This window comes from Panthera leo, chromosome F3 (genome assembly GCF_018350215.1).
Source record: "Panthera leo isolate Ple1 chromosome F3, P.leo_Ple1_pat1.1, whole genome shotgun sequence".
In the NCBI taxonomy this organism is placed as follows: domain Eukaryota; kingdom Metazoa; phylum Chordata; class Mammalia; order Carnivora; family Felidae; genus Panthera; species Panthera leo.
In genome coordinates, this window is record NC_056696.1 from 20,239,228 (window position 1) to 20,267,054 (window position 27,827).

At 37.8% G+C, this 27,827-nt stretch overlaps 1 protein-coding gene and 1 long non-coding RNA gene across 4 annotated transcripts in view; one reads left to right on the forward strand and one right to left on the reverse strand.

The window, feature by feature from the left end:
• The window catches only part of LOC122212150, a 62,369-nt gene extending 38,209 nt beyond the window's left edge, over positions 1–24,160 (reverse strand). Inside the window, exon 1 of the long non-coding RNA XR_006199034.1 lies at positions 23,959–24,160. This is a non-coding gene — a long non-coding RNA (uncharacterized LOC122212150). The remainder of the gene's footprint in view (positions 1–23,958) is intronic.
• Positions 1–27,827, forward strand: part of RASAL2 (RAS protein activator like 2) — a 348,451-nt gene that overhangs the window by 16,985 nt on the left and 303,639 nt on the right. The window lies entirely within an intron of this gene.

Genomic DNA, 27,827 nt, shown 5'->3' on the forward strand with positions numbered 1-27,827 from the left:
TGAATAAATGGAATCATACAGTATATACTTATTTCTAGTCTAGCTTCTTTCAGCACATTTTGGGATTCTTATTTAAAAAATTTTTTTTAATGTTTATTTTTGAGAGAGCGAGAGAGATAGATTGTGATCAGCGGAGGGGCAGAGAGAGAGAGAGAGAGGGAGACATAGAATCCAAAGCAGGCTCCAGGCCCCAGGCTCTGAGCTGTCAACAGAGAGCCTGATAATGGGGCTCGAAACCGCGAACTGTGGGATCATGACGTGCGCTGAAGTCCGACGCTCAGCTGACTGAGTCACCCAGGCGCTCCAGCACATTTTGAGATGTATCCATGTTATTTCATGTATCAGTGGTTAATTCCTTTGTATTCCTGAGCAGTATTGAATTCTGTTGGTTATTCCACAATTATTGATTAGTTCACTTTTGATGAACATTTGGGTTGTTGCCATGTTTTTGGCTATGACAAAACTTCTGAGACCATTTGTGTAAAAGTCTTTGTATAGATGTATGCGTTTATTTTTCTTGAGCAAGTATTAAAGAGTGGAATTACTGGGTCACATAGGTGTATGTTTAACATTTTAAGAAACTACTAAGCTGTTTTCTTAAGTGCTTGTACAGTTCCAGTTTGCCTGCCTTACCATCACTCGGGATGGTCAGTCTTTGAGATTTTAGCTATTCTAAGAAATATGTAGTGATACCAATTGTGGTTTTAATTTGCATTTTTCCTGATGACTAATATGTTGAGCATCTTTTCATGTGCTTATCAGACGTTCTTCTATCTTTTTAGTGAAGTGTCAACTCTTTTGTCCATTTTAAAATTGGGTTTGTTTTAGGGCACTTGGGTGGCTCAGTTGGTTAAGTGTCTGACTTTGGCTCAGGTCATGATCTCATGGTTTGTGAGTTCGAGCCCTGTGTTGGGCCCTGTACTGACAGCTCAGAGCCTGGAGCCTGCTCTGGATTCTGTGTCTCTCTCTCCTCTCTCTCTCTCTCTCTCTCTCTCTCTCTCTCTCTCTCTCTCTCTCTCTCTCTCTCCTCTCTCTCTCTCTCTCTGCCCCTCTCCTGCTCATGCTCTGTCCCTCTCTCAAAAATAAATAAACATTGAAAATTTTTTTAATTGGGTTTGTTTTATTGAGTTGTATGAATTCTTTTTTTTTTTTTAATGTTTATTTATTTTTGACACAGAGAGAGACAGAGCATGAACGGGGGAGGGTCAGAGAGAGAGAGGGAGACACAGAATCTGAAGCAGGCTCCAGAGAGCCCAACGCAGGGCTTGAACTCATGAACCGTGAGATGGTGACCTGAGCTGAAGCCGGAGGTTCAGCCGACTGAGCCACCCAGGCGCCCCAAGTTGTATGAATTCTTAATATATTCTGCATGTAAAGCATTAATCAGGTATGTGATTTATTGTTGTTTATTCCCAGTCTGTGACTTCCCTTATCATACTCCTAACAGTGACTTCAAAGAATAGAAGTTCTTAATTTTGATGGTATTGATTTTTTTTTTTTTTCTTTTATGGGTTGTGCTTTGGGTATTTTATTTCAGAAATCTTTGAGGTGGCTGGCTGGCTCAGTTGGAAGAGCACGTGACTCTTGATCTCAGGGTCATGAGTTTGAGCACCATGTTAGATGTAGAGTTACTAAAAATCAGTAAATAAATAAATAAACTTAAAAAGAAAAAAGAAATCTTTGTCTAGCTCAAGATCACAAAGATTTTCTCCTATGTTTTCTTCTAAAAGTTTTATGGAGCTCCTGGGTGGCTCATTCGGTTAAGCCTTCGACTTCAGCTCAGGTCATGATCTCGTGGTTCATGAGTTCAAGCCCCACATCGGGTTCCATGCTGACAGCTCAGAGCCTGGAGCCTGCTTCAGATTCTGTGTCTCCCTCTCTCTCTGCCCCTCCCCCACTCATGCTCTGTCTCTCTCTGTCTCAAAAATAAACACTAAAAATAAATAAATAAACGTTTTATAATTTGAGGTCTATGATTTGTTTTGATTTTATTTTTGTATGGTGCAAAATAAAGATTTTGCAAAAAATTAATGAAAAAAATGTGGATATCTAATTGTTCCAGCACTATTTGTTGAAAAGGCTATTCTTTCTGCACCCAAATGCCTTTGCCTCTTTGTTGAAAATCAAATATATGTGGGTCTATATCTGGACTCTATTATACTCATTTGTTCTGTTGTCTATGTTGAATCATAAGCATACTATTTTGATTACTATAGTTTTTGTTTTTTTTTTTAAGAGTATTTTCAGAGAGAGCAAGTGCACAAGCAAGGGCTGGGGTGCAGAGAGAGGGGGAGAAAGAATCTTAAGCAGGCTCCACGCTATCAGTGCAGTCTGATGTGGGGCTTGAGCTCACCAATCATGTGATCACGACCTGAGCCAAATCAAGAGTTGGACACTTAACCGACTGAGCCACCTAGTGCGCTCATTACTATCGTTTTATAATAAATTTTGAGTGTAAATCCTCTTTGTTTTTCTTTTGTTTTTGCTTTTCTTTTTAAAAGTTATTTTGGCTAGTCTAGGTCATTTGCATGCCCATATAAATTTTAGACTTAGCCTGTTGGAGGATTTTGATTGAGGTTGTGTTGAATCTGTAGATCACTTTGGGGGAAAATTAATATCTTGACAATATCAAGTCTTTCAGCTTAGGAACACACTACATCTCTCTTTGTATTTTGTCTTTAATTTCTCTTTACAGAGTTTTCAGTGTACAGGTCTTGCACATTTTTTGTTAAATTTACCCATAAGTATTTCATCATTTTGGTATTATAGATGGAGTGATTTAAACATTTTTTAATGCAATTATTTGTTGCTGGTATATAGAACTACAATAGATTTTTGCATTTCATCCTGTATTCTGCAGACTTGCTAAACTCATTTGTTATTTCTAGTGGATTTTTTTTGTAGACTAAGTATTCTATATAGAGAATCGTATATATTGGCTGCATATAAAGAAGTTTTACTTTTTTTCCAATGATGCCTTTTACTATTTTTTATTGCCTGATTACATTGACTAGAACTTCCAGGATAATGCTTAATAGAAGTGATAGGACAGACATCCTTCCTGATTTTAGGAGAAAAATTTTCAGTCTGTGATGTTAGCTTTAGGTTGTTTTGTTTTCCTGTAGATGCCCTTTACCAATTTGAAGACATTATTCATAGTTTCCTGAGAGGGTTTTTTGTTTGTTTGTTTGTTTGTTTGTTTGTTTGTTTTAATCAGGAATGGATGTTGAATTTTGTCAAAGCATTTTCTGCATTTTTTAAGATGATCATATGTTTTTTTTCTTTTTTAGTCTGTTGATATTAATTACATTGATTTTTGAGCCTTAAACCAACTTGCCATCTTGGAATAAACCATACTTGATCATGTGTTATTATCATTTTTATATATTGCTTGATTTGTTTGATTTGATTTGCTAAAATCATATTGAACAATTTTGCATCTACATTCAATGAAGAATATTGGTTTGTGGTTTTCTTTTGATATGCCCCTGACTGGTTTCAGAGTGTGCTGAAATCATAGTATGCATTGTAAGGTATTTCATTTTTAGTTTTTGTAAGAGTTTGTATGGAATTGATAATTCCTTGTACATTTGGTACAATTCATCAGAGAAGCCATGTGGACTTTTTTTTGTGGGAAAATTTTCACTTCAAGTCCAATTTCTTTTATAGATAAAAGGCCACTTATGTTACTCATTTCTTCTTGATGAGCTTTTATGGTTTGTGTCTTTGTAGGATTTTGTCAGTTTTGTCTCACTTGTCAAATATATCGGCATCAAATTGTTCATAGTATTTCCTTATTTTAATATCTGTAGAATCTCTAACAATGTTATCTCTCATACTCCTGATATTATAAATTTGTGTCTTCCCTATTTTATCCCCCATCAGTCTGGTTTAAGTTTATAAATTTTATTGATCTGAGAATTAGCTTTTGGTTTCATTGTCTTTTTAAATTTCTTTTCCTCTTTCTTTTTCTTTCTTTTCTTTCTTTCTTTCTTTCTTTCTTTCATATTTCACTGATTTCTGTTCCCTTTTTTTTTTTTTTTTTTAGAGTGAGAGTGCAAGCAGGGAGAGTGGCAGAGGGAGGGAGGGAGGGAGGGAGGGAGAGAGAGAGAGAGAGAGAGAGAGAGAGAGAGAGAGAGAATCTTAAGCAGGCTCCACACTCTGTATGGAGCCTGATGTGGGGCTCTATCCCACGACCCTGGGATCATGACCTGAGCTGAAATCAAGAGTTGAATGCTCAACCAACTGAGCCACCCAGGCACCCCCTGGGTCTTGATCTTTTATCTAGTCTTGCAACTGGGGTTTTTAGACTATTTATATTTAGTGTGATTAATTATTTATATTTAATGTGATTGCTTGGGTTTAAATCGAATGGATGAGTTTAAATCTATCCTATTTATTTTTTATTTGTCCTATCTGTTCTTTTCTCTTGTAACGCTTTTTGTATTGTGTGTTTTTTGTAATTCTTCCTTTTAGCTTTTTGTGTTTATTGATTACTTTATAGTATCCTTCTTTTAGCTTATAACAGTCTACCTTCAAGTATAGTGTAAGAGCCTTCTAACATTATACTCCCATTTCTCACTTTCTGGCCTTTGTGCTATTGTTGTCTTGCGTTTACTTCTAAAGTCCACAATAATACATTGTTTTGCTTTAAGTAGTCAGTTACCTTTCAAAGAGATTTAAATATGATAAAGTAATTTTAGTTGCTCCAGGCAGAAGGATGAATCTTGTCCTTATTAATCCATCTTGGCTGATAGCACATGTCCTTCTATATCTGGTTTGGGCCTGAATAACAGCACAGTGGGGGGCAAATCAGTAGTATTCTTTTTTTCCTGCAATTTCAAATCTGGTGTTTGCATATCCTCAGGGCTATATGATCTCAGAGCTAGTGGAAGTCTGGCAATTGGGATTCTTTAGTGCCTTTTACTTTAGATCTCCAAGGCGATCACCACGTCTCCTTCCTCTCACTCACATAGCTACCTAATTCAGTACAACTGAAACCTTCATGTGCTACTCTAAATTCCTTCAAATATACCGCAAACTGTTAATGGCATAGCCCTGACTACAAATTTCACGGCACATCTCTTCCGGTAAATGGTGGAGTGGAAGTTGGGAATGCTTATTTGACCTGAATAAATCACTGAAGCATTTTCTTCCCTTCTTTGAAGGTGCTGATTTTTGGCAAGCAAAGTAAATTTTTCTAGGTTTAGACTAAACTTCCTAAGCTTCTTATTAGCAAGCAATCAAGCTACTAAATCATGCTAACTATTAGGTTTAAAAACAGCAATTTTTGCTAACTACATAATGGGGAGCAAGGGTGTGGGGAGCTGGTGAAAGGGCTGCACTTAGCTCACAGAATACATGCTGTCACTGAGGCAGGGCAGGGACCTCTCTGCTTGTTGGTTCGCCTTAGATATTTTGACTGAAGAGAAAACAAATTGACTTAGGAACACATGTATGTTGACAGGCTGAACCTAAGGCAAAATTACTTATGGGCCCTATCCTAATGGTGGTTAGAGTTTAGTCAGGGAAGTCATTATTAATGAAACACAAAATAAATATAAAATTACAGTCTAACGAATACTGTATATGAAAGTACATAGTGTCTGTCCTAAGCGTGTGTAACTAAATGACCTAATGCAGTTTGGGAGAATAGAGAAGACTTTCTTGAGGAAGTAATTAAGATCTAAAGGGTAAATAGGAGTTAATTAGGTGAAGAGTGTCAGGAGTGGGTGAAATTCCAGATGGAGAAGATTGCATGTGCAAAGGTCCTGGTGTTAGCCTGGTGAGTTTGAGAAACTGAATAAAAACCAGAGTGGCTGGATCATAGTTAAGGGGCACATGGTATAAGTTGAGACTAAAGAAGTAGCCATGTGTCAAGGATTTGGGCCTGGAACATGATGTCTGGTGTATTTGCTTTAGGAAAAATCTCTCTGGCTACAGTGTATAGATTGGTATGCATCAGACACTAGTGAGAAGGTTATTGTACTTTGGGCAAGAGATAATGGTAATTTGGGCTACAGAGATGATGATGGAGGAGAGAGAAGTAAACAGACTTGGGAGATATGTAGGAGGTTAAAATGGTTAAGATTTGGTGAAGGATTAGCTATGGGACGCTCGGTAAGGGGAGAAATGGGGAGATGTGTGAAGGGCAACTTCTAGTTTAATGGGGTAGAAAGACTGGAGGGATGTTGGTACTATTTACTAGGATAGTTTGTCCCCCCCCCCCCCCCCCCCCCCCCCCGGGAACCGGAAGCATTTTTCTTTCTGAGAAATGTGTGTTTTATTCAGGGATGTTTTCAAATCCTATTCATCCTTTATTAAAAAAAAAATTTTTTTTAACGTTTATTTATTTTTGAGAGACAGAGCACAAGTAGGGGAGGGGCAAAGAGAGGGAGACACAGAATCTGAAGCAGGCTCCAGGCTCTGAGCTGTCAGCACAGAGCAGAGAGCCCGATGCAGGGCTCGAACCCACAAACCGCGAGATCATGACCTGAGCCCAAGTTGGATGCTTAACTGGCTGAGTCACCCAGACGCCCCTCCTATTCATTCTTTAGGACCCTGCACAAATATGACTTCTTTCTTGAAGTCTTATCTGACATTTATTTATCTGCTTTTCCCTATAGCTAGAAATAAATTTTTGCCTTCTTTGAAATTCTGTTAAACTTTGTTTATATTTCTGTTATGAAACTTTTTATCGTCTAACTCATGTTCTACTTATTTGTGTATGTTTTACTTCCTCTATTATACTGAAAACTGTGTATTGAAAGGGAGCTTTGTTTATTTTGATAGTTTCACAACTAACAGTAACTGTTTCTTACATGAACACATACTATGGCCTTAGGAACCTGTGGATTCAGTGAAGGAGTATACTATTTCAGTAAGTTAAAACTCGTGTGTACATTAGAGTATCTACGTACAAGATGATACTACATCACTAGGATAATATAATGGTAGAAAGATCTTTCATGAGTCCATTATTTCAATCATTAGCAATTATTAAGGGTGCCTGGGTGGCTCAGTCGGTTGAGTAGCTGACTGGCTCAGGTCATGATCTCACAGTTTATGAGTGTGAGCCCTGCTTCAGGCTCTGTGCTGACAGTTCAGAGCCTGGAGCCTGCTTCAGATTCTGTGTTTCCCTCTCTCTCTGCCCCTCTCCCACTTGTGCTCTCTCTCTCAAAAATAAATAAACATAAAAAAAAAATTAGATCATTAACAATTATTAAGCTTTACTTTTTTTTTTTTTTTTACAACTACAGTAAATATGAATACTTTTTCTTAAGGTTTCTTAACAAAATATGTTAATTTTTATAATTATTGATTTAACTCATCAGTCTGCATTTGATGAGCTAAGCATAGGCTAATACAATGCCAATGTTTGTATAGGACTTAATAATTGTTCAAAACATATTCACACATAATATGCCTCAATCTGATCTTGCAACAGTCCTGTTAGAGGTAAGATAAGTATTATTCTCATTTTGCAGAGCCATGCCGTATATTACAGTATACTTTTGAAGACCTTGGAATGAAACTATGTTGTGTTTTCAAAGATCAAACTACTCCTTTTTTACTTTCTTTAGTAGAGTTAATTGGAAATCTTTGAGAAATAAAGTAACTGATACTGCTTAAATCATAATCTGTGATGATTTGACCTGAGTAACTTTATGGGTCTCAATCAGGTTCAGTTTCTGAGGTGAACTGAACTGTAACCCATTCTGTTTAAGTATCGTATGATGTTTTCTTATGTTAGTTAAAAGAACCCTTAAATGTGTCTTCCAAATAATTAATAAACCTGCATTTTAAAACAGATTAACTTGTGTTTAAAAATAAAAAGAAAATATACCTTTAATGAAGGAAATATCAAAATCTTATAAATAAAGCCCAATTAAGATTTGGAATATGACAATATGATTCTTTCAGGTTCTTTTAATGTGTTATAGAGAATCAGAGCAGGATATAACCTCCTTTTCCTCAAGTTTTCACCAGTCATCTGTTTCATGATACATTTTCAAGTTTTTCCAAGTGAGTGTCGTAAGGCTTACTGGTCTCTAGTTCCTAAGACCTATCCCTAACTGCTTTTTGAAAATCAGTACAATATTTTCTTTATATAATATTACCTTCCAAAGTTTTTAATACATTTTTAAATCTTTTTCCAATTTTCCCTTAATGTTCCTTTATAAAAAATGTATTCTGTTCACTAAAGGATTAAAAATTTATATTTGTGTAGCTCTTGTACATGTGTGATATACATTCCCTTCGTGTTCCTCATAACAATTGTGAAATAGATGGGGTTAAAGATGAGGAAGTTGAGGGGCGCCTGGGTGGCTCATTCGGTTAAGCTTCCGACTTCGGCTCAGGTCATGATCTCGTGGTCCGTGAGTTCGAGCCCCGCGTCGGGCTCTGGGCTGATGGCTCAGAGCCTGGAGCCTGCTTCCGATTCTGTGTCTCCCTCTCTCTGCCCCTCCCCCATTCATGCTCTGTCTCTGTCTCAAAAATAAATAAATGTTAAAAAAAAAAAAAGATGAGGAAATTGGGCCTAAAACAGGGTGTGACTTGCCCAAAGTTAGAGACCCCAATCCAGTGTTGGATCTACTTTCTAATAGAAATCAAGTAATTTTGCTTTCTCTTTGTCATTTGTTGTCATTACCCTCTTTCCCCCCAAACCCTAAACCTTTCTCTGCTTTGTTCATGTTTCTGAGTACATAGCTTAAAACAAACAAACAAGAACAAATAAACAAAACACCCAACCCTGCTCTTTTAGCATTAGCATTTTTCATTAGCCTTACCCTATTTTTGGTTTTAGTCTTCCTAATACTGTTTTTCATTTCTGGGTTTCTTTGGAAGCTTTTGGAGATAGATGGTCTTTAAAGGCTAAGGCTGGGGGCGCCTGGGTGGCTCAGTCTGTTAATTGTCTGTCTTAGGCTCACGTCAAGATCTAACGTTCCTGAGTTCGAGCTCTGCATCGGGCTCTGTGCTGACAGTGTGGAGCCTGCTTGGGATTCTCCCTCTCTCTGCTCCTTCCTCACTTGTGCTTTCTCTCTCTCAAAATAAAAATATAAACCTTAAGAAAGAAATAAATAAAATCCAAGCCTGGCTCTAGGACTGCCTCATTTTTTTAATGGTATTCTGTCTTGAAAACAAAGGGCACTTCTTACAGGATCATGGAATCTATGGGAAAATATCAATGACTAAATATACCAGTCTGATACTCATGAAATATACCAGTCTGATACTCATGAAATGTTGAACTGAATGGGTTTGGAATGTTAGGTGAAGTGTGAAAACGTTATTGTGCTTTATCAGCAATCCTATTTTTGTCTGGTATGAGAAAAAATAGATAAGTATGGAACTGTTCATCAGTTTTCTAAAAACCGACATCAGAGTTGAAAAAATTGAGTATTTTGGGAGGCGCATTAAGTCAAAAAGAAAATGATGCTGTCTGCTTTAACTATGCTTAAGTCAAAAATGGAGAAAATGAAATTGACATGGTCATTTACTTAAATAATATTTTCAGGTTCTCAGGAATGAAGACTGTAGTAGGAATGCAGTAAAAATGATTGGATGTCAAAAATGACCCGAGAAGTCATTTTTCTGTTTACATCCTAGCACGTCATCTTAATGTGTATCCAGGAGCAAAATGAATCAAAATGACTGATTCATGATGTGACTGTACTGTTTGTTAGAGGAAGGTATAGTTGTGGTGCATGAAAAACCGTTACTGGAGAACTAGGACTTTTGTAACCGGTGAAGTTTTATTTATTTTTTGGTATATCTTATATAAAATGATAGCTGAGATAGTGTAGTTTTTACATGAGGGAAGAATTAACGATATAGGTTTGTCAGATTTTATAGTCTGGTTATTCATCATAAAATGAATCTGTAATATTTATATTTCTTTGCTGACACATTACTCTAGACCCTTTAATTGCATAGTATTTAGAATTTATTTTTATTTTTAGATCTTAGTTGAGTTGACCAGGGGCTAGAGGTAATAAACCAAGTGTGGTATAGTCTGTGAATAGAGAATGCTAGAATTTTATAACTTATAACATTGGTGCCAAATTTAACATGTGAACTAGTGCTATGAAAAATGAGTTTTTCAGATCATGTACACAAGAATGACCAGGAATGCTTTTTAAAATGCAGGTCACTGGACCCTTCCTACCTCCATCTTCCATCAAGCAGAATATGTTTTAACAATATATATTTCCCAAGTAATTTGTTGCACATTAAAATTTGGAGCCTTCCCCCCCCCCCCCAGAAGATTCAATATGTTATACATATTGCTTTTCTGTTTAAAATGGTTAAATTAGGAGATCTTTGAGGTGGGAACAAGTATCTATTTTCAATTTAAGAACCAAATATACTGTATACCTTAAACTTATATAGTGATATATGTCAATTATTTCTCAGTAAGACTGGAAAAAATTTGATAATTTTTTCTCACCTAGGGGAGAAAAAGAATCAAATAGACTTTTTAGAGGTTTAAAACAAAACTAAAGTAAAATTTCAGTGTTAATTTCATTTATTGGTTTCTCCTGAGGATGCAACTTGGACTTCAACTTAAAAAAAAATTTTTTTTAACGTTTATTTATTTTTTTTTGAGACAGAGAGAGACACAGCATGAATGGGGGAGGGTCAGAGAGAGGGAGACACAGAATCTGAAACAGGCTCCAGGCTCTGAGCTGTCAGCACAGAGCCCGACGCGGGGCTTGAACTCACGGACCGCGAGATCATGACCTGAGCTGAAGTCGGCCGCTTAACCGACTGAGCCACCCAGGCGCCCCTGGACTTCAACTTTTATGATTCGGGGCTTTGAATATCTGATACTTGTTTAAGCAAGGTAGAAAGTACTGTAAGTCTTCTAAAGACTACATTTCGATTTCTATTGGGCTGAAGAAATACAAATAAGCTGCACATTCAACTTGCTTTTGCTAATGTGCTCTCATTCCTAGTGTTCTTCCACCTCTCTGTTTTTCCAAAATTGGCCTTGATTTAAAATGTAAAAAGAGAAAGGAGGGGAAAAAAATACGAGATTTTTTCATTTAGTGCTATATGAAATTTAGTATTGTGATATGTTTACCTATGTCATGATTTTCAATTCCCCTCCCCCCCAAGAAAATACCCAGAAATCCAGAAAAAAATGAAATTGGACCTGCTCAGGTTATACCCCGTGGGTGCTCCTCAAGCACTTTCTGGGCACTCAAGGGCTTTGGGTATAAAATTTGAGAACCGTTGGAAGGAGAGGTAGTTAATATTTTTTAAATTACGAGTAGAGGAAAAGGAAAGTCTGAGTTACTGTCAAGGCTGTTCAATCCTCACAGCAGTGGTTCTTAAGCTGGGATAATTTTGCCCCTCCCCCCTGGGAAATTTGTCCATGTCTGGAGACGTTTTTGGTTGTCACATCAGGAGTGGAGGGACGGGAGCCCATAGTGTCTAGTGGGTGAGGTCAGAATATTGCTGCACGTTCTACAGTGCCCAGTACAGCCTCTACAACAAATAACTGTCCTACCTAAAATGTCAGTAGTGCCTAGATTGAGAAGCTCTGCCTTAACCAAACAAGTTTTCTAAAATGTGATTTAGTTTATAGACCGTATTTTCTGCAAATAAGAGTTCAGTGGACAGGAGGTAGATGTTTTTGTAAATGAGTAGCTGGGTAGATTGTGATATTATTGTTAGGTTATTCTTTATTAGGGTGTTTATTTTGCAGATACTTTGATCAAACAAGTTTTCTTTCAACAGTTTTGGCAAAATGTTGGGTAAGAAAATAGGTTATTTCTATTTTATGTATGATAGCTTATTAGATGTACGCAGCATAATACGATGATAGCCTCTTTTAGAACTGCCCTCTCCCCTTTGCGGAGTGGTTCTCTTTCATTTTATGACCAGCTTTGATCAGCTGATTTGACTTTTTCTTCTTAAGAAATTTGAATTACCTTTATTGAAGTGGGTTGACTTTTTTTGAAAGTGGAAGTATTTCTAGTCATGGAATCTCCTTCCTCCATAAACTCATTTCTATTCATGCAACATCATTTTAATTCAGTGTTAAGGAAGTGCTATAGAGAGAAGGAAAACCTGGAGTTTAGAATGTTATGTTTTAGTCTTTGAGAAGTTATCGCCTGCCTTCATAGAAATATCCTGGGGGAATATATGCCCAAATGTTAATTAGAAAAAGTATGTTAAGTTCTGATCACCCCAAATGCATCCTTCAGCCTTCTTTCCTCTTTACTGGGTATGTAACATTTTAGCCAAGTCCTGTGGCATTATGCATTTATGTGTGCCACATTTCAGATTAGTTTTGCTTTTTATCAAGGGAAATTTAAATGATTAGTGAAGATTGTTGGAACTGTATTCTTTTTTTTTTTTTTTAATTTTTTTTTCAATGTTTTTTATTTATTTTTGGGACAGAGAGAGACAGAGCATGAACGGGGGAGGGGCAGAGAGAGAGGGAGACACAGAATCGGAAACAGGCTTCAGGCTCCGAGCCATCAGCCCAGAGCCTGACGCGGGGCTCGAACTCACGGACTGCGAGATCGTGACCTGGCTGAAGTCGGACGCTTAACCGATTGTGCCACCCAGGCGCCCCTGGAACTGTATTCTTACTACCTTATCTAAAAGTTTTCCCTAGGGTTCCCCCCCCCCCCCCCCCCCGCCATAAGGCATTCGGATGATGTCTCTTCATAAGCAATGTAGAAAATATACTTATTAACTTGGGTCATTTAGGAATCTAATAACTAGGAAGGGGTTTTTCATAAATCTTGTAGAAAATTCAGTACCCCAATGCTTTCGATGGATGAAGAAAACAACAGCCAGCTGTTATTGCAATTTCACCCAGTTTTATGCTCACAGTGGTTAACACAGGTTTTACCTTATTTTCTTTCCTGGCATTGAAGTGGTAGAAAATGATTTTGTTAAGTAGAAATAGAAGGTATTTGAAAACAATAATTTTACTTGCAGTACAATGCATTATCATGCTTTTGATGTCACATTTGCTAGGTCGGTATATATAGGAGATTACTTTTGAGCTCATACTGTGTGGAAAGTGCCACCTGTGTCTGGTTACCACGATTTGTATGTTCCCAAAGAACTGTTTATATTATGATAGCCCACTTTTCAACTTATTGCTCTCTCTTTGGTTATTCCTATGGTATTACCCTGATGAACTCAATCCTTTGTCTTTAGAAATAAAATATAACTTTGAAGGACAAAACTAGAAGTGTGATTTTTTAAAAACTCTGTTCTATTTGAGCAAAGTAGTACAAAATTAGATGGTCAGTTATTGTCTTACAGATTGAATACTAAGAATACTTCTTATGGAAGCAGAAATGTTTAAGTTACTTTAAATAGTAAAATAAAATATAGTAAAATATACGTAACATAAAATTAGTCATTTTAACCGTTTTAGATGTACAGTTCAGTGTCATTACGTACATTCACATAATTGTACAACAATCACCAGCATACTCCACAGAACCTTTCCATCTTCTTAAAATGAAACCTTGTATCATTAAACAATAATTTCCTATCCTTCCTGGCAACCACAATTCTACTTTCTGTGCTTACGAATTTGAGTGTTCTAGGTACCTCTTATCAATGGAATCATACAGTATTTGTCCTTCTGTGGACTGACTTATTTCACTTAGCATAATGCCTTCAAGGTTCATCCTCATTGTAGCATGTGTCAGTGTCCCTCCTTTTTTTTTTCTTCATTTATTGAGAGTGAGCGATGGAGGGAGAGAGGGAGAGAGGGAGAGAGGGAGAGAGAGAGAGAGAGAGAGAGAGAGAGAGAGAGAGAGAGAGAATACCAAGCAGGCTCCACACTGTCAGTGCACGGCCTGACGCAGGGCTCAAATTCACAAACTGTGAGATCATGACTGAGCTGAGATCAAGAGTTGGATGTTTAACCGACTGAGCCACCCAAGCGTCCCTGGGTGGCTTTTAAAAACTGGATAATATTCCCATGTATGTATAGACCACATTTGTTTATCCAGTCATCTGCCAGTGGACACTTGGCTTGCTTCCACATTTTGACTGTTGTGAATCATGCTGCTGTGAACATTGGTGTTCACATATCTATTGGAGTCCTAGTGTTCGGTTCATTTGGGTCTCTACCCGGAAGTGGAATTGCTGGATCGTGTATGAATTCTGTGTTTAATTTCTTGAGGAACCTCCATATTGTTTTCCACAGTGGCTGCACCACTTGACATTCTCACCAGCAGTACACGGGAGTTCTGATTCTCTACAACTTTGCCCACATTTATTACCTCTGTTCTTTTGATAATCGCCTTCTATTGAGTGTGAAGTGTAACTCATTGTGGTTTTAATACCACAAGGTTTTTGGTTCTTGGTTCTTCATGACATAATGAAAAATGTCTCTGCAAGTATCTCATTTTGTTTTGTTTTTGAGGTTAAGAACTTAAACTATTTTTCACAAGAATATATATAAACTCTTCCATATTCTGATAATGTATGTGATATTTTAACCAGCTTAAAATTGGATTGCCCTAGGTTTCCTGCTCTCTCATACTTAGTAGCTAGGACTGGTGAACAGATGCAGAACAAACAACTGAAGAATCTGTTCTGTGCTTCGGTGGTTATTTTCCAATTCCTCCTCCTCACACTCTCCCAGCATACGTAGATCCCCATCCTCTTCACTTGGGGGTATCGTCTTACTCACTGTGATTCTAATTCTATTATCAAATGATTTTTCTCACATCTCTCCCACCCCTCGTGCAAAGTTTTCCTGTGACTAGTCATTCTTTGCAAACATCCCATGAGTTTAAGTTCTTTGGAACTATATCGTCTTGTGAGTTGGAGCCACAGAGATACTGGGTAGGGTCAAGCGTAATCTCCCTACCACAGCAAAAATGTAACAACATATTTAGCATTTTCTATTATAGTAGTTTGCTATTAAAAACTATATAAGAAAAGTACTCTAGCACTAGATTGGAAAGTAGGGATGCTACATTTTAGACTGACTAATTGAGAAAAGCAGTTTGAAGAATTAAAGAAGGTAGTCCTAAAAAAAAAAAAAAAAAAAAAAAAAGATTTTACGTAATCTCTACCTCCAACATGGGACTGGCACCCACAACCTTGAGATTAAGAGTTGCACGCTCCACTGACTGAGCCAACCAGGCCCCCCAAGAAGGTATTCTTGAACAGGAGAGATTTCATTGTTCATAAATTTTATGGTGTGGTAAGAGAAATTGTACTGCTGATACAGTAGTACATTTTTTATCCAGTTGGCGGATACTTGAACACCTACTAAAGGAGCGGGGCTTGGTGCTAGGTACTGTAGGGGATGCAGATAATTATAATAACTAGTATTTTGTTGTGCATACTGGGTGCAAGATACTTTTTTAGAAATTTGGAATTTATAACTCATACTGTTTTTTAAAGTTTTACTTATTTTGAGAGAGAGCATGAGTGAGGAGGGAGAGGGAGAGAGAGAGAGAATCCAAGCAGGCTCTGTACTGTCAGTGTGATGGAGCCTGATGCGCGGGGCTCATACCCATGAACCGTGAGATCGTGACCGGAGCCCAAATCAAGAGTCAGATGCTCAACCGACTGGGCGAATAACTTGTGTAATTTTTACAACAACCATATGCTGTTACCGTCGTTTTGCAGATGAGAAAGCTGAGGCATAGGGAAGGTAAGTACCTTTGTCAAGGTCACAAAGCAAATGATGGAGGTTGGAAAGGAATCCAGGTAGTATGGCTCCAGACCCTATGCTCTTCATCTGTACTCTATACTAGAAAGTGGAAGACATGGTTTCTGCTCTCAAATAACCTGAGAGCCTAGTTGAGGTGACAAGTCTCAACCTCATGCAGATATATATACATACATATATATTTTTTTTTTCTTTCAAGGTTGTAGACTGTAAACAGATTCTGTAAGTAGGCAGTTGGGTGCAATTTAGTCGAGCAGAGAGGCACGGCAGTGCAGAGTCAGGGTTCTGGATTGCAGCAGTAATGTGTGGTAGCGTCGAGCAGCCGGACTGGGCTGTGCACTGTGCATATGCACTCTGTATGAGTAGGAGTGGAGGAAACACCATTCTTTGAGGCACGATGTTTTCATTTTAAAAGAATTTAGCCGTGTACGTGTAGCTATGTTGAATTGTTTATTAAATTTCTCTCATTTGTTTTTGGTTTATTTAAGTAAAAATGTAGGAAAGCTTTAAACGTAAGTATATTTTATAACCTAGCTGCCTTTTTAAGGGATTTCTACTTACATTACCCCTTGAAAGTTGTCCTTCTTTGTAATCCATGGGAGATAATGGGAAATGGAAGAGAAGAAGGGAGCAGCTGCATTCATTCAATCCCCATAAATGACTTTTGTTAACGTTTTAATGCTTCAGGTCTGTGCTCAGAAACTGTGTGTCATGCATTACACAGCATGCTGTCATGGTGCCGTCTGCTTCCTCATGACCGTCTGAGTAAAACTGACTCAGTGGTTCAATGGAGGCCCGGCCTTCAGTACAAGGGAAGCAAACATCCACTGGAAGCAGCTCGAAGATTAGCAGTGTTTTTCATTCTTTGGTCTTCACTTTATAGCTTCTTTTCCCCTCGGTCAGATTGTGACCCACAGATTGTAGGTTGAGGCCACTACTCTTTGATTAATTTTATTAATTTCAGAATATGTCACAGATAGGAGGGTATAGTGATTTGAAGATAGAGACTTACCAAAGGTTATTCGTGTTTTAAAAGCAACTTCATTCTAACAATCACTTTTATCCAGTACTTGATGTCAGTATATTTAAGTATGTTTAAGGTCAGTGTTTTCTTTTGGCTTTGAATTATTCTTAAATTTTAGTGAGATATATAGCCTCTTAAAAATTAGGCAGCATGAAAAAAATGGAAGTATTTGAAAGCACAAAGAAGTGGTAGTCCCCCTATTTTCTGTGAGAATAACAAGAACAGCGTTAATGTTTCCATCCCCTAAACAGTAAAAATGATATAGCATTCTTTTGTGTCATTGATGGCACTTCTGTGATTTTTAAAATTTCAAGGATAGATTACTTGGGAAGTACCCATCTCTTTGGAATTTATGTTGAAATACGTACATGATAGAAATGAAACTTAAGACTTAAAGAGGAAATGAGATGAACGTTGTATTTTGTAACCTTGTGACTTTTAGGTTGGAAATACAGTGGTCATCTTTGTACAAAAGGCCTTTAGTATGCTTCCCCCCTGCCCCCTCAATACTTACTGTAGAATCTAGACGTTTCATGCTTGTGCTCCCCTAGCCCATAGATACATTTTCTCCTTCAATCTCTGATCAAGACAGTTGTATACAATTTCAGTTGAATTCTAGAAGTTTGCGGGCCACCTGGCTGGCTCAGTCAGTAGAGCATGAGACTCTTGATTTTGGGGTCGTAAGTTCGAGCCCCATGTTGGGGATAGAGTTTACTTAACAAGAAAATACAGAAGTTTGCAATGAATGACTCGTGGAATAGAGGGCTAGATAGAGAGCAGAGCCTCTACCCTACTCATTAAAGCATAGAAAACATTAAGAGTGGCTCCATTACTAAAACTATGAAAAACCAGGGGTAAAAATGCCTGTTTTCTTTGGAAGACGTTTCATTTTGTGAACAAAATTGAAAGGGATTTAGAGATAGTTTAGTTTAGTTCCTTCATTTTTACATGAGATTTATCATTCGGGCCTTCTCACCCTGATGAAGTGTTCTTCCTATAACACTACCTAGGTATTTATAATATCTCTTCAGTGATCTAAAGAATTTCCTTCCCTTTGAAAAACCTCAGGATTCCAAAAATTGATCTGTATAGAAAATGCTTATTGTATTATAAACAAACGGAATACCTATCAATTTTTGTTCTTTGAAGTCAGACACACTAGAGTTCCAACCCTGGTTCTTCAGTCTATTAACGGAATAACAAGTTTTTTAATTTCCGTATCTCAGTTTCCTGGTCTGTGATATGGAAATAATAATAGAAATCTATCTGGGAGGGGCACCTGCGTGGCTCAGTTAGTTAGGTGTCTAACTTCCACTCAGGTCATGATCTCATGGTTCCTGAGTTTGAGCCCCATGTTGGGCTCACTGCTATCAGCACAGAGCCCACTTTGGATCCTCTGTCTCCCTCTCTCTCTGCCCCCCCCCCCCCAAAAAAAAACTAAATAAACATTTAGGAAAAAAAAACAAAACAGAAATCTACCCAATAGTTTGTTGTGAGGATTATGTTACTTAGTATCTCAAACTGGTAACATTACAATACTAAGAGAATCATTTTATGTCATTTGGAATGTAATGCTCTATTCCTTTTTTGTTTTTGTTTGTATGTCTTTTTTGTTAAATAGCTTTATTGAGATGTAATTTACTTTCTATAAAATTAGCTTGTAATTATACAATTCATTGATTTTTAGTAAATTTATAGAATTGTGCTGCTATTCAGTCCAATTTTAGAACATTTCCCACCTACCCCCAAAAGTTCCCTTGTATCTGTTTGCAGTTAATTCCTGCTCCCATTTCTGTACAACCTTTGATCCACTTTCTGACTGTCTGAATGTGCATTTTCTAGACATTTTATTTAAATAGAAGCATATAATATGTGGTTGGTTTCTGTCACTATAATGTTTTCAGAGTTCATCCATGGCCTTGAATCCGTACCTCTTTTTTTTTTTTTTTTTAAGAGAGAGTGCGCGATGTGGGCAGAGGGACAGAGGGAGAGAGAATTCCAAGCAGGCTCCGTGCTCAGCATGGAGCCCAGGCCGGGTTTGATCCCACGACCCCTGGGATCATGATCTGAGCTGAAATCAAGAGCTGGTTGCTCAACTGACTGACCCACGTAGGCACCCTTGTGATCCATTTTTAATGAAATTTTTGTGTGTAGTACGAGAAAAATCTACATTCTTTTTTTTGGATATCCAATTATCCTGTCACCATTTGTTAAAAGAAAACCCTTTTTTTTTTTTTTTTAATTTTTTTTTAATGTTTATTTATTTCTGAGACAGAGAGAGACAGAGCATGAGTGGGGGAGGGGCAGAGGGAGAGAGGGAGACACAGAATCTGAAGCAGGCTCCAGGCTCCGAGCTGTCAGCACAGAGCCCGACGTGGGGCTCGAACTCACAAACCGTGAGATCATGACCTGAGCCGAAGTCGGTCGCTCAACCTACTGAGCCACCCAGGCACCCCATGAGAAAAACCTTTTTTAACCAAACGGTCTTGGCGTCTTTGTTGAAAACAATTGACCATTAAGTAAGACTATTTGTGAATTTTTGATAGGTTGTATGCATATTGAAACATGTTTTTTTCCCCCTTTTGTACCAGCACAGTATGTTGTAATAATTAAATTTTTTAAAAGTTTTATTTACTTTTGAGAGAGAGAAAAAACGAACAAGTGGGGGAGGGGCAGAGGGAGAGAGACAGGGTCCGAAGCAGGCTCTGCACTGTCAGCAGCAAGCCTGACACAGGGCTCGAACTCTTGAACCGTGACATCATGACCTGAGCCAAAGTCGGACACTCAACTGACTGAATCACCCAGGTACCCCGGTAGTAATTTAAATAAAATATCAAGACTTACCTAGAGAGATTTGTATTTTAGAATTAACATAAGTGCCAATATTACAGTCCTTCACTTTTTATAGGATATGGACATTTGCATAATTGTAGAAGGAAAATCTTCATTTCAAATATAGAACAGGTCTTTTCCATATTATATCCAAATTCAGGAGAGTGGTTTGTAAAACAAGTACAGCACATTTTCAATTACAGCTCATGTTAAACATGATTTATAAAAAAAAACCTTTACATCTTTGTTCTGTTGTCATTTTGGCCTTCTGGTATTGACTTCTACCCAAATTTCAAATGCAAGTAATATGTGATTGATAATTGGCAGATCATACAACTTTCAGAGGACAAAAGTCCAAAGAAAAATGCTCAATTTTCTGTTTTATGCTAAGTTGCTTTTAAATATTCCCCTGGGTACCGCCTATTTTGGTGTGTGAAAGAATATTTTTTCCCCTAAAAACATCCTATGTAACTTTAACCATATCATCTCTGTGTGAGAGAATTTATTCTTAATTTTTGTATATTTTGTATAAGTCAAATATTGAATACTACCTTGACTGTAATATTACCAATTTGAATAGTTTATCATATGGGAAATACCAAAAAGCTGTATGTCAGATCCAGTATATTTGATTTGGTTCCAGTCTTGGGATGTTACCTTTGGAGGCTAAAGATTTTTTTCTTTACTTTATTGGCCAGATATAATCAAATATTAATCTCGGTCTTCTGACTTTGCTTTTTTTGTCACACATTTCTTCTTTCCTTCCTCCTTTCCTTCCTTCCTTACACTTAAAAAATATTCGTAATTTGGTTTGTTAGGTTATTAGATGAATTTGTATAATCTACAGATAATATGAATGTAACCCATTAAGTGGCAAGACTGTTTTAACAGCAAACGTTTTTGGATGGGAATATTCAAATTCATTTTCTTGCCCTCTTAGAAACTATATACCATGCTGAATTTAACATTATCTTTATAATTATTGGGGGGTGGTGGTGGTGGTTTTCCAGAAACACGGTATTAAGCTGAACATTTTATATCAGTTATCTTATTTCCTCATCAGCTCACAAATTAGATAGTAGTATCTTTAGACTAAGGATTAGGCAAGTTGTCCCTAGGGAAGTAAAATAATTTTAATCTGCTCAGTGTCACAAGAATTGTGAATGGCAGAATGCTACTGTAAATTTTGGGCAGTCTAACCACATAGCTTGAACTCTTAATCACTAGGCTGCATTACCCTGGCGTCTTTATAAAAATCAACTATCGCAGGCTGCTAGAATGCCCTCGGTGGGTTTTGACATTGTAAGACTCTCCATCTCTATTTTAAAATATTGATTTGGCTGTTCTTTTTCTGAGTCTTTATATCTGCTCTTCTAATTATTCTTTCCTCATTTTGAGGTTTAAAAAAAAAAAAAAATAACCCACTGAACTCACTACTGTGGCTGGATCAAGGACTCAGAAACAAGCCTTCCTGGAACCTGGTTCGCAACCCCATGGAGCCCACCACACCAGCCCTGGACCATCTACATGAGGACTTGTAGGAGTTAAAGAAACACACCTCTGTCTTGGTTAAGCCATCTTAGGCCTCTGTGTTAACAGCCAAATTTTATATTCTACCTAATTTAGAACAATCTACTGGGTCAGGTCTTGTCTCTCTCTCTTTCTTTCTTTCTTTCTTTCTTTCTTTTTTTTTTTCTTTCTTTCTTTCTTTGCTTCTTTCGAGAGCGTGAACTTGGGCAGGGAAGGAACAGAGGGAGAGGGAGAGAGAGAATCTCAAGCAGGCTCCACACCCAGCTCAGAGCCTGATGTGTGGCTCAGTCTCAAGACTATGAGATCATGACCTGAGCCAGAATCAAGAGTTAGACGCTTAACCAACTGAGCCACCCAAACACCCCTCCACTGGGTTATTTTATTTTATTTTATTTTTATTTTATTTTATTTATTTTATTTTATTTTTTAATGTTTGTTTTTGAGACAGAGCATGAAAGAGGGGCAGAGAGACAGAGAGAGAATCTCAAGCAGGCTCCACACTGTCAGCACAGAGCATGATGTGGGGCTTGAACTAATGAACTGTGAGATCATGACCTGAACTGAAATCAAGAGTCAGATGCTGAACTGACTGAGCCACCCAAGCACCCCTCCGACTGGGTCATTTTAAACAACTGGATGCCACCTATGAATGTTTGCATCTAAATTCTGAATGTTTGCCAAAGTGATTTAATAAAAATCTACGCAGGGCAAAAACCCCCAAACTTACTACTATCACCATAGCATCCCTGTTTTCGTCCCTGTTCTTATTTCTTTATAATCTTCTATAGGCTTGAAGATTAGAAACACAAGCTTGTTAGTGTTTCTAACAGGAAAGTAAATAGGTCATGAGTGATGATAACGTAAATTATTGTATAATTTACCTTCAGATATGCACATTGTTACTGTTTTAAGATGTCATATAGAACACTTAAGATTTTTTCCAGAAGGATCAAAGACTTTATTACTGTATTTAAATTGTATCTTATATTTTTGTTTTTTGTTCTATTTATCTTAGTGCTACGACAGGATTAAAAAAAAATTTTTAACATTTATTTTTGAGAGACAGAGCGTGAGTGGGGGAGGGGCAGGGAGAGAGAGAAGGACACAGAATCTGAAACAGACTCCAGGCTTTGAGTCCGACACGGGGCCTCTGTCAGCACAGAGCCCAACACGGGGCTCGAACTCACACGGCGAGATCATGACCTGAGCTGAAGTCAGGCACTTAACCAACTAAGCCACCCAAGCATCCCTAATTTTTGTAGATTTATTCATTTCAAGTTACATGAGATGTTTGTAAACAAGCAAAGTTTGTTTATTGGAATTGTTAATTCTAGAAATAAATGAACAGCAGGTACTTTGTAGTCACAGTTAAATCTACAAATATTTATTTTTTGCTATATGCAGTGTGTTGGGTGGGATACAAATACATATTAAGTATGGCTTATGCCGTCAAAAGGAAATAGAATACAAGCATTTGAAAAGTAAATAATTTCCAATTGAATGGATACACAAGAAACTGCTGATGACCATTAGCTCTGGCAAATAGAACTAAGGTCTGGATGTAAGAGAATATAGCTTTTGGTATTCTGAAATTTTTGCAGTGAGCTTGTTTCACAGTATAAATAAATGCTTTAAAAATAACAATAACTTTAAGCGACAATTCAATACCGTGGTAGAAGCAGTTTCCCAATGATGAACTGATGCATGATACTTGTTTAAAGTGGGGGAGAAATCTCTCGGGGTGGTTAGCTTGTAGATAGAATTTGAATAGCAGGATGGATTTTATTTGAGGTTTGGAGGATGAGTGGTATAACGTTGTGATTTGTACATCTTTTATGTTGCTTTCATTCACCTTTTGCAATTTGGAAATTTAAATGATCCCTTTACAAGAGTTTGATTGGGGCAGGGAAGTGAAACCCATGAGATAAATAAGGGTAAGTAAGGATGAGTTTGGTGTGTTAGAGCTCAGTGTATTGTCTGCTGTCATCCTTCCTTTACTGCACCCCTTCTCTTCCTCTCCTTACTTCAGCCCAGCAGTAAATTTGCCTGAGGATTAGCCCAGGTGGACCTAAACGTGAAAGTGAACACCTGTTACCTGCCTTTCCGTGATTATCAGCCTTAAGTAAACCCAGCAACTCTATGGACAGCGGGACACACTCGAATGTCGCATGTGTGAGAGGAGATTCTTTTCTTAGTCTCAAAAAAGCGTGACCAGAAAATGCTTCCTATTGCTTTGTTTTGTTTTAATGGGGTGGCAGATGTTAGTGGGAGGGGTAGTGATTTGAGTTTTGTAACTTACTGTCTAACAAAACTTTGAAAATTTGTCTTATGTGGAATTAGGCACTTTAGTATGTTAGAGTTTCCATAAAAATTCTGTGTGGGGCTCTTGCCCTGCCATGAAAGTCTGTTCATAGGACTCATGTGAAAGAGAAAGTAGGAGGAAGGAATTCCCCCTGAGGTTTAGATAAGTCATCCCAGTTTGGAAATCCAAGGAGAGCCTGGGTTCTGTCTGAGTCTGGCAAAAGCTCTTATCTTGCTTACTTTACTCAGCATCTAAAGGGTACTCTATTTTCAGATAATTATGTTATTTATCAGTGATTGTCAGATCAGGGAGAGGTACGACAGGATCATGTGGTGGGATTTGTTCTAAATAGCTATCTTGATCCTCAAGATGCTGATGCTTGTCGGGAAAGGGAAAAGGTTGAGACAGATGTTCATGAGAAACAATGTGAGGCATTTAATAATTGAGAGATTTCTTAATTCTTTATCTATTGCTGTATAACAGACCCCCTCCCCCCCAAAAACTTAGCAGTTTAAAACAACAGTGACCATTTATTACCTCCCACAGGTTTGTGGGCCAGAAATTCAGGAGCCAGTTAGCAGGGCTATCCTGACTCACTGTGTCATGATGACATTGTAGACAAGATGTTGGCCTGGCTGTAGTCATCTGAAGGCTCGTTTGGGGCAGGAAGATGGCTCACTCATAGGGCTGTTCTTAGGAGACTTTACTTCTTCCCTGATTATTGGCAGGAAGCCTTAGTCCCTACCCGTGTGCATCTTTCTGTAAGCTGTTTGAGTGTTCTCAGGTTGTGGCTGCTAGTTTACCCTATATTGAAAAATCCAAAAGAGGGAGCAAGCATGAAGCTGCAGTGCCCTTTATGACCTCGACTTTGAAATCATATACTGTCACTTAGGCCTTATTTTTTTCCATAGAAGGAGGTCACTAAGTCAACTCTCCCTTGAGGGGAGGGGACTTAGACTTCATGTTTCAATGGGAGGAACACTAAAGAGTTTGTGGACATATTTAAAACCTAACACAGGGGATATAAAAGCAAATTGATTTCTTTTTTCTAATAATTGGCATTAAAAAATATTTTGAGTCTTCCATAGCAAGGTATTATGGATATGTGTAGGTCAAAGACCCTGCCTTTTGGAATTTTATAGCCCTGGTTGAGAAAGTTAGGCATATATGTAAACAGCAAGAAACCAAGATAAAATATGATATGTTTCCAGAGTACTTGGGTATTGCTTTTTCAAATTAATTTTGCCTTATTATTGTTCCAATTTATTAACCTTAATTGAAGAGTGTTAAAAATCTTGCCTTTTCATTAAAAAAAAAAGAAGGAAACCAAAAAACTGCCATTTTTGAGTATGTATTAGCTGAACTCCTTGGAGTAAACTCAGAAATTCTGTAATTTAACTACTTAATTTACCAGTTATAACAAATGTATAAAGCATAGAAGAGAAAGCGCATTTTGAATATACCTTATGAAATCTTTGAGTCTCAGGAGAAATAGCTGTTGTTCCTTTAATGATCCTAGTTAGCTAATTGCCAATATAAAAGAAATACAGATACCAGATGAAGCTTCTGAATACAGAGTTAATTACCCAGACTGCCAGTTTATAGATCTTTACATAATAACTACAGTCCTTTTTGTGGCTTTCTATTTAATTAAGCATTTCCTCCCAGTAAAATGGTTTCTGTTTAAACGGAGAGGCAGTATAGTGTAGCAGAAAGATTGTGGGTTTGGGATTTGACAACTTTGGGCTCGAATCTTTGCTTTGTTATATATTACCTATGTGACCTTGGACCAGTATTCAATCTTTGCATCTGCTTTCCTCATTTATAAGAATAATATCTATCTCTGGGCTGTAAAGATTCAGTGGAAGTCACGTGAAAGCTTGCCCAGTGTTTCTTAGATACGCAGTAAATCTTAGTTACCTTAATTTTACTCCTTTCCCTTAAAGAATGAAAAGATAAGGCAGTGAAAGGTTTCCTTGAGGAGATACATTTAAACTAAGACCTAGTGATCCAGCCCTATCCAGGCAGTGGAAATATTGTGCAAACCCATAGGTGAAGACAAGCTTGACAGTTTAAAGAAGGAATCAAAGCTTTGTGCCTGCGCATAGTGGGAATGAGACTGCAGAGGCTGAGAGGAGCCAGATCTCAAGGCCCTTTGAGGTTGTGGCAGCATGTTTTTGTATATAATTCTGAGTTTAGTGGAAACCATTGGAGAGTTTAAATCTTGTAGGGCCATGACAATGACTTCCCAAATTTTGAGACAGCAGGCTGCATTTAATCCCAGAGAAGGGGATGATTTTTCTTTTGTTATTCAGAACCTGAGAATCTAATGTTTGTACTTGGTTTCTTTTTCTTTTTTTTTTTTTGTTTTTTTTTTACTTGGTTTCAAGATTTTTTTTTCTTTTTTCAAAATCCAGTGAATAAACTTTTTTAGAGGAGATCTGTGTAGAGCTACGATCCTTTCTCAGTAAGAACTTTCAAATAACTACAGGGGTGGAGGCAGTTCTGCTTGTCCTCTGAGAATTAACAGTTCTTTCCCCCTCTGTTCCTCTTTCTTCCAGTTACTGCTACGGAAGTTAGGGATTGAGCATTTGAAGTGAGTTCTGCTGTCTCCCTCTGTTGTTTTACTGTGGGGATTTTATTGTTGGCAAGCAGATTTTCTGGAATACTTTTAAGGTACTTACACTCCGACCCCCTTTTTTCCTCTTCATACTATAGCAACATTCTATTTCTGTGCATCTATCATCTGGAGTATGTAGTAGGGAATTATATGGGGGAATAGTTTTTTGACCTCTTAACTTTTAAGTGACTTTAAAAGTATGGGAATTTTATTTCACAGAATAAAAAGCCTCATACTGACAAGGAGGAGCTTTTTGGAAGAGTCAGCCTTAGATGTTGACTGACACTTTAAAATAGTCATCTATTTTGACTTTCAGAATAGTCAACAGCAGAGTTAGGGATTTTGTGAAATGATTTGTGGCCAAAAAATCATGCCTGTGACTTGGATGATTTGATTAAACCAATACTGAATAATGACTTTTTAAACTACATAAAAATACATAATTTGTCTAGAGTAAGTACCATTTTTATTCACCATTTCTGCTCATGTGGATTGCCAAAGACCCTGTGGAGACAGAGATGCTCTCACTTCTCTTCCACTCTGCACTTTCCAGAAGCACTCAGGACAGGAGGCCGGATGTGTTTTCCTACTTTCTGTTAGTTATGGAGAAGGAAGTGGATAAAGATGATTAATATATATTCTTTTTTAATGTTTATTTTTGAGAGGGACAGAGCATAAGCAGTGGAGGGGCAGAAAGAGGGGGGCAGAGGACCGAGGCAGGCTCTGAGCTGTCAGCACAGAACCCAATGTGGGGCTCAAACTCACGAACCACGAGATCATGACCTGAGCCAAAGTCAGTTGCTTAGCCAACTGAGCCACCCAGGTGCTCCAAGATGACTAATATTTAATGAATTCTTAGTGTGTTAGATAGTGTATATTAGGTACCTTATTATTTCATTGAATCCTTATAAATGTTTTTTTTTTTTTTTTGAGAGAGAGACAGTGTGCAAGTGAGCAAAAAACAGGGGGGGTGGGGAGAGAGAGAGAGAGGGAGGAAGGGAGAGAGAGAGAGAGAGAGGGAATGAGAATCCCACGAGGGACAGAGAGAAGCAGGGCTCACCCTAATTGGGGCTTGTGTTCACCGAAGCAGGGCTCTGGGCTTGAACTTACAAACCATGAGATCGTGACCTGAGCTGAAGTCAGATGTTTAACTGACTGAGCCACCCAGGCATCCTGAATCCTTATAAACATTTTAAACATTAAAAAAAAAAAAGTTTAGTTATTTTGAGAGAGAGAGAGAGACAGAACGCGCACGTACAGGAGTGCATGAGCCAGGGAAGGGGCAGAGAGAGGCGAGAGAGAATCCCGAGCAGGTTCTACGCTGTCAGCACAGAGCCCCCCACTTGGGGGCTCAATCCCAGGAACCATGAGATCATGACCTGATCTCATGAGCTGATATCAAGAGTCAGATGTTTAACTGACTTGAGCCACTGAGGCTCACCTATAAACATTTTTATAACACAGGTGATACTCTCTAGAAACTGAGGTTTAAAGAATTTAAGTAACTTGCCCATAGCCACACATCTCTTAAATAGTACAGTCAAGAATTGAACCCAGGTCTAATTCTGAAGCCGTGTATGTCCTACTTTCCTTCTTTTCCCTTCCCTTTCTTTCCCTTCCCCTTTTCCTTTTTCCTTCCCCTGCCTTTCCTCCTCTGTCCTTCTTCTTTGTTTTCTTCCCCTTTATTTCCTCTTTCCTTCTCTTCTGTTTCATTTCCTTCTGTTCCCATCCTTAAAAAATATTATTACAGAAGCAGTCCAAGTACACTGTTGAAAATTATATACACTTTATATTTTATTTAAATATTAAGCAAAAGTTAATTCCTACCACTTAGAGCTTGCCTTTG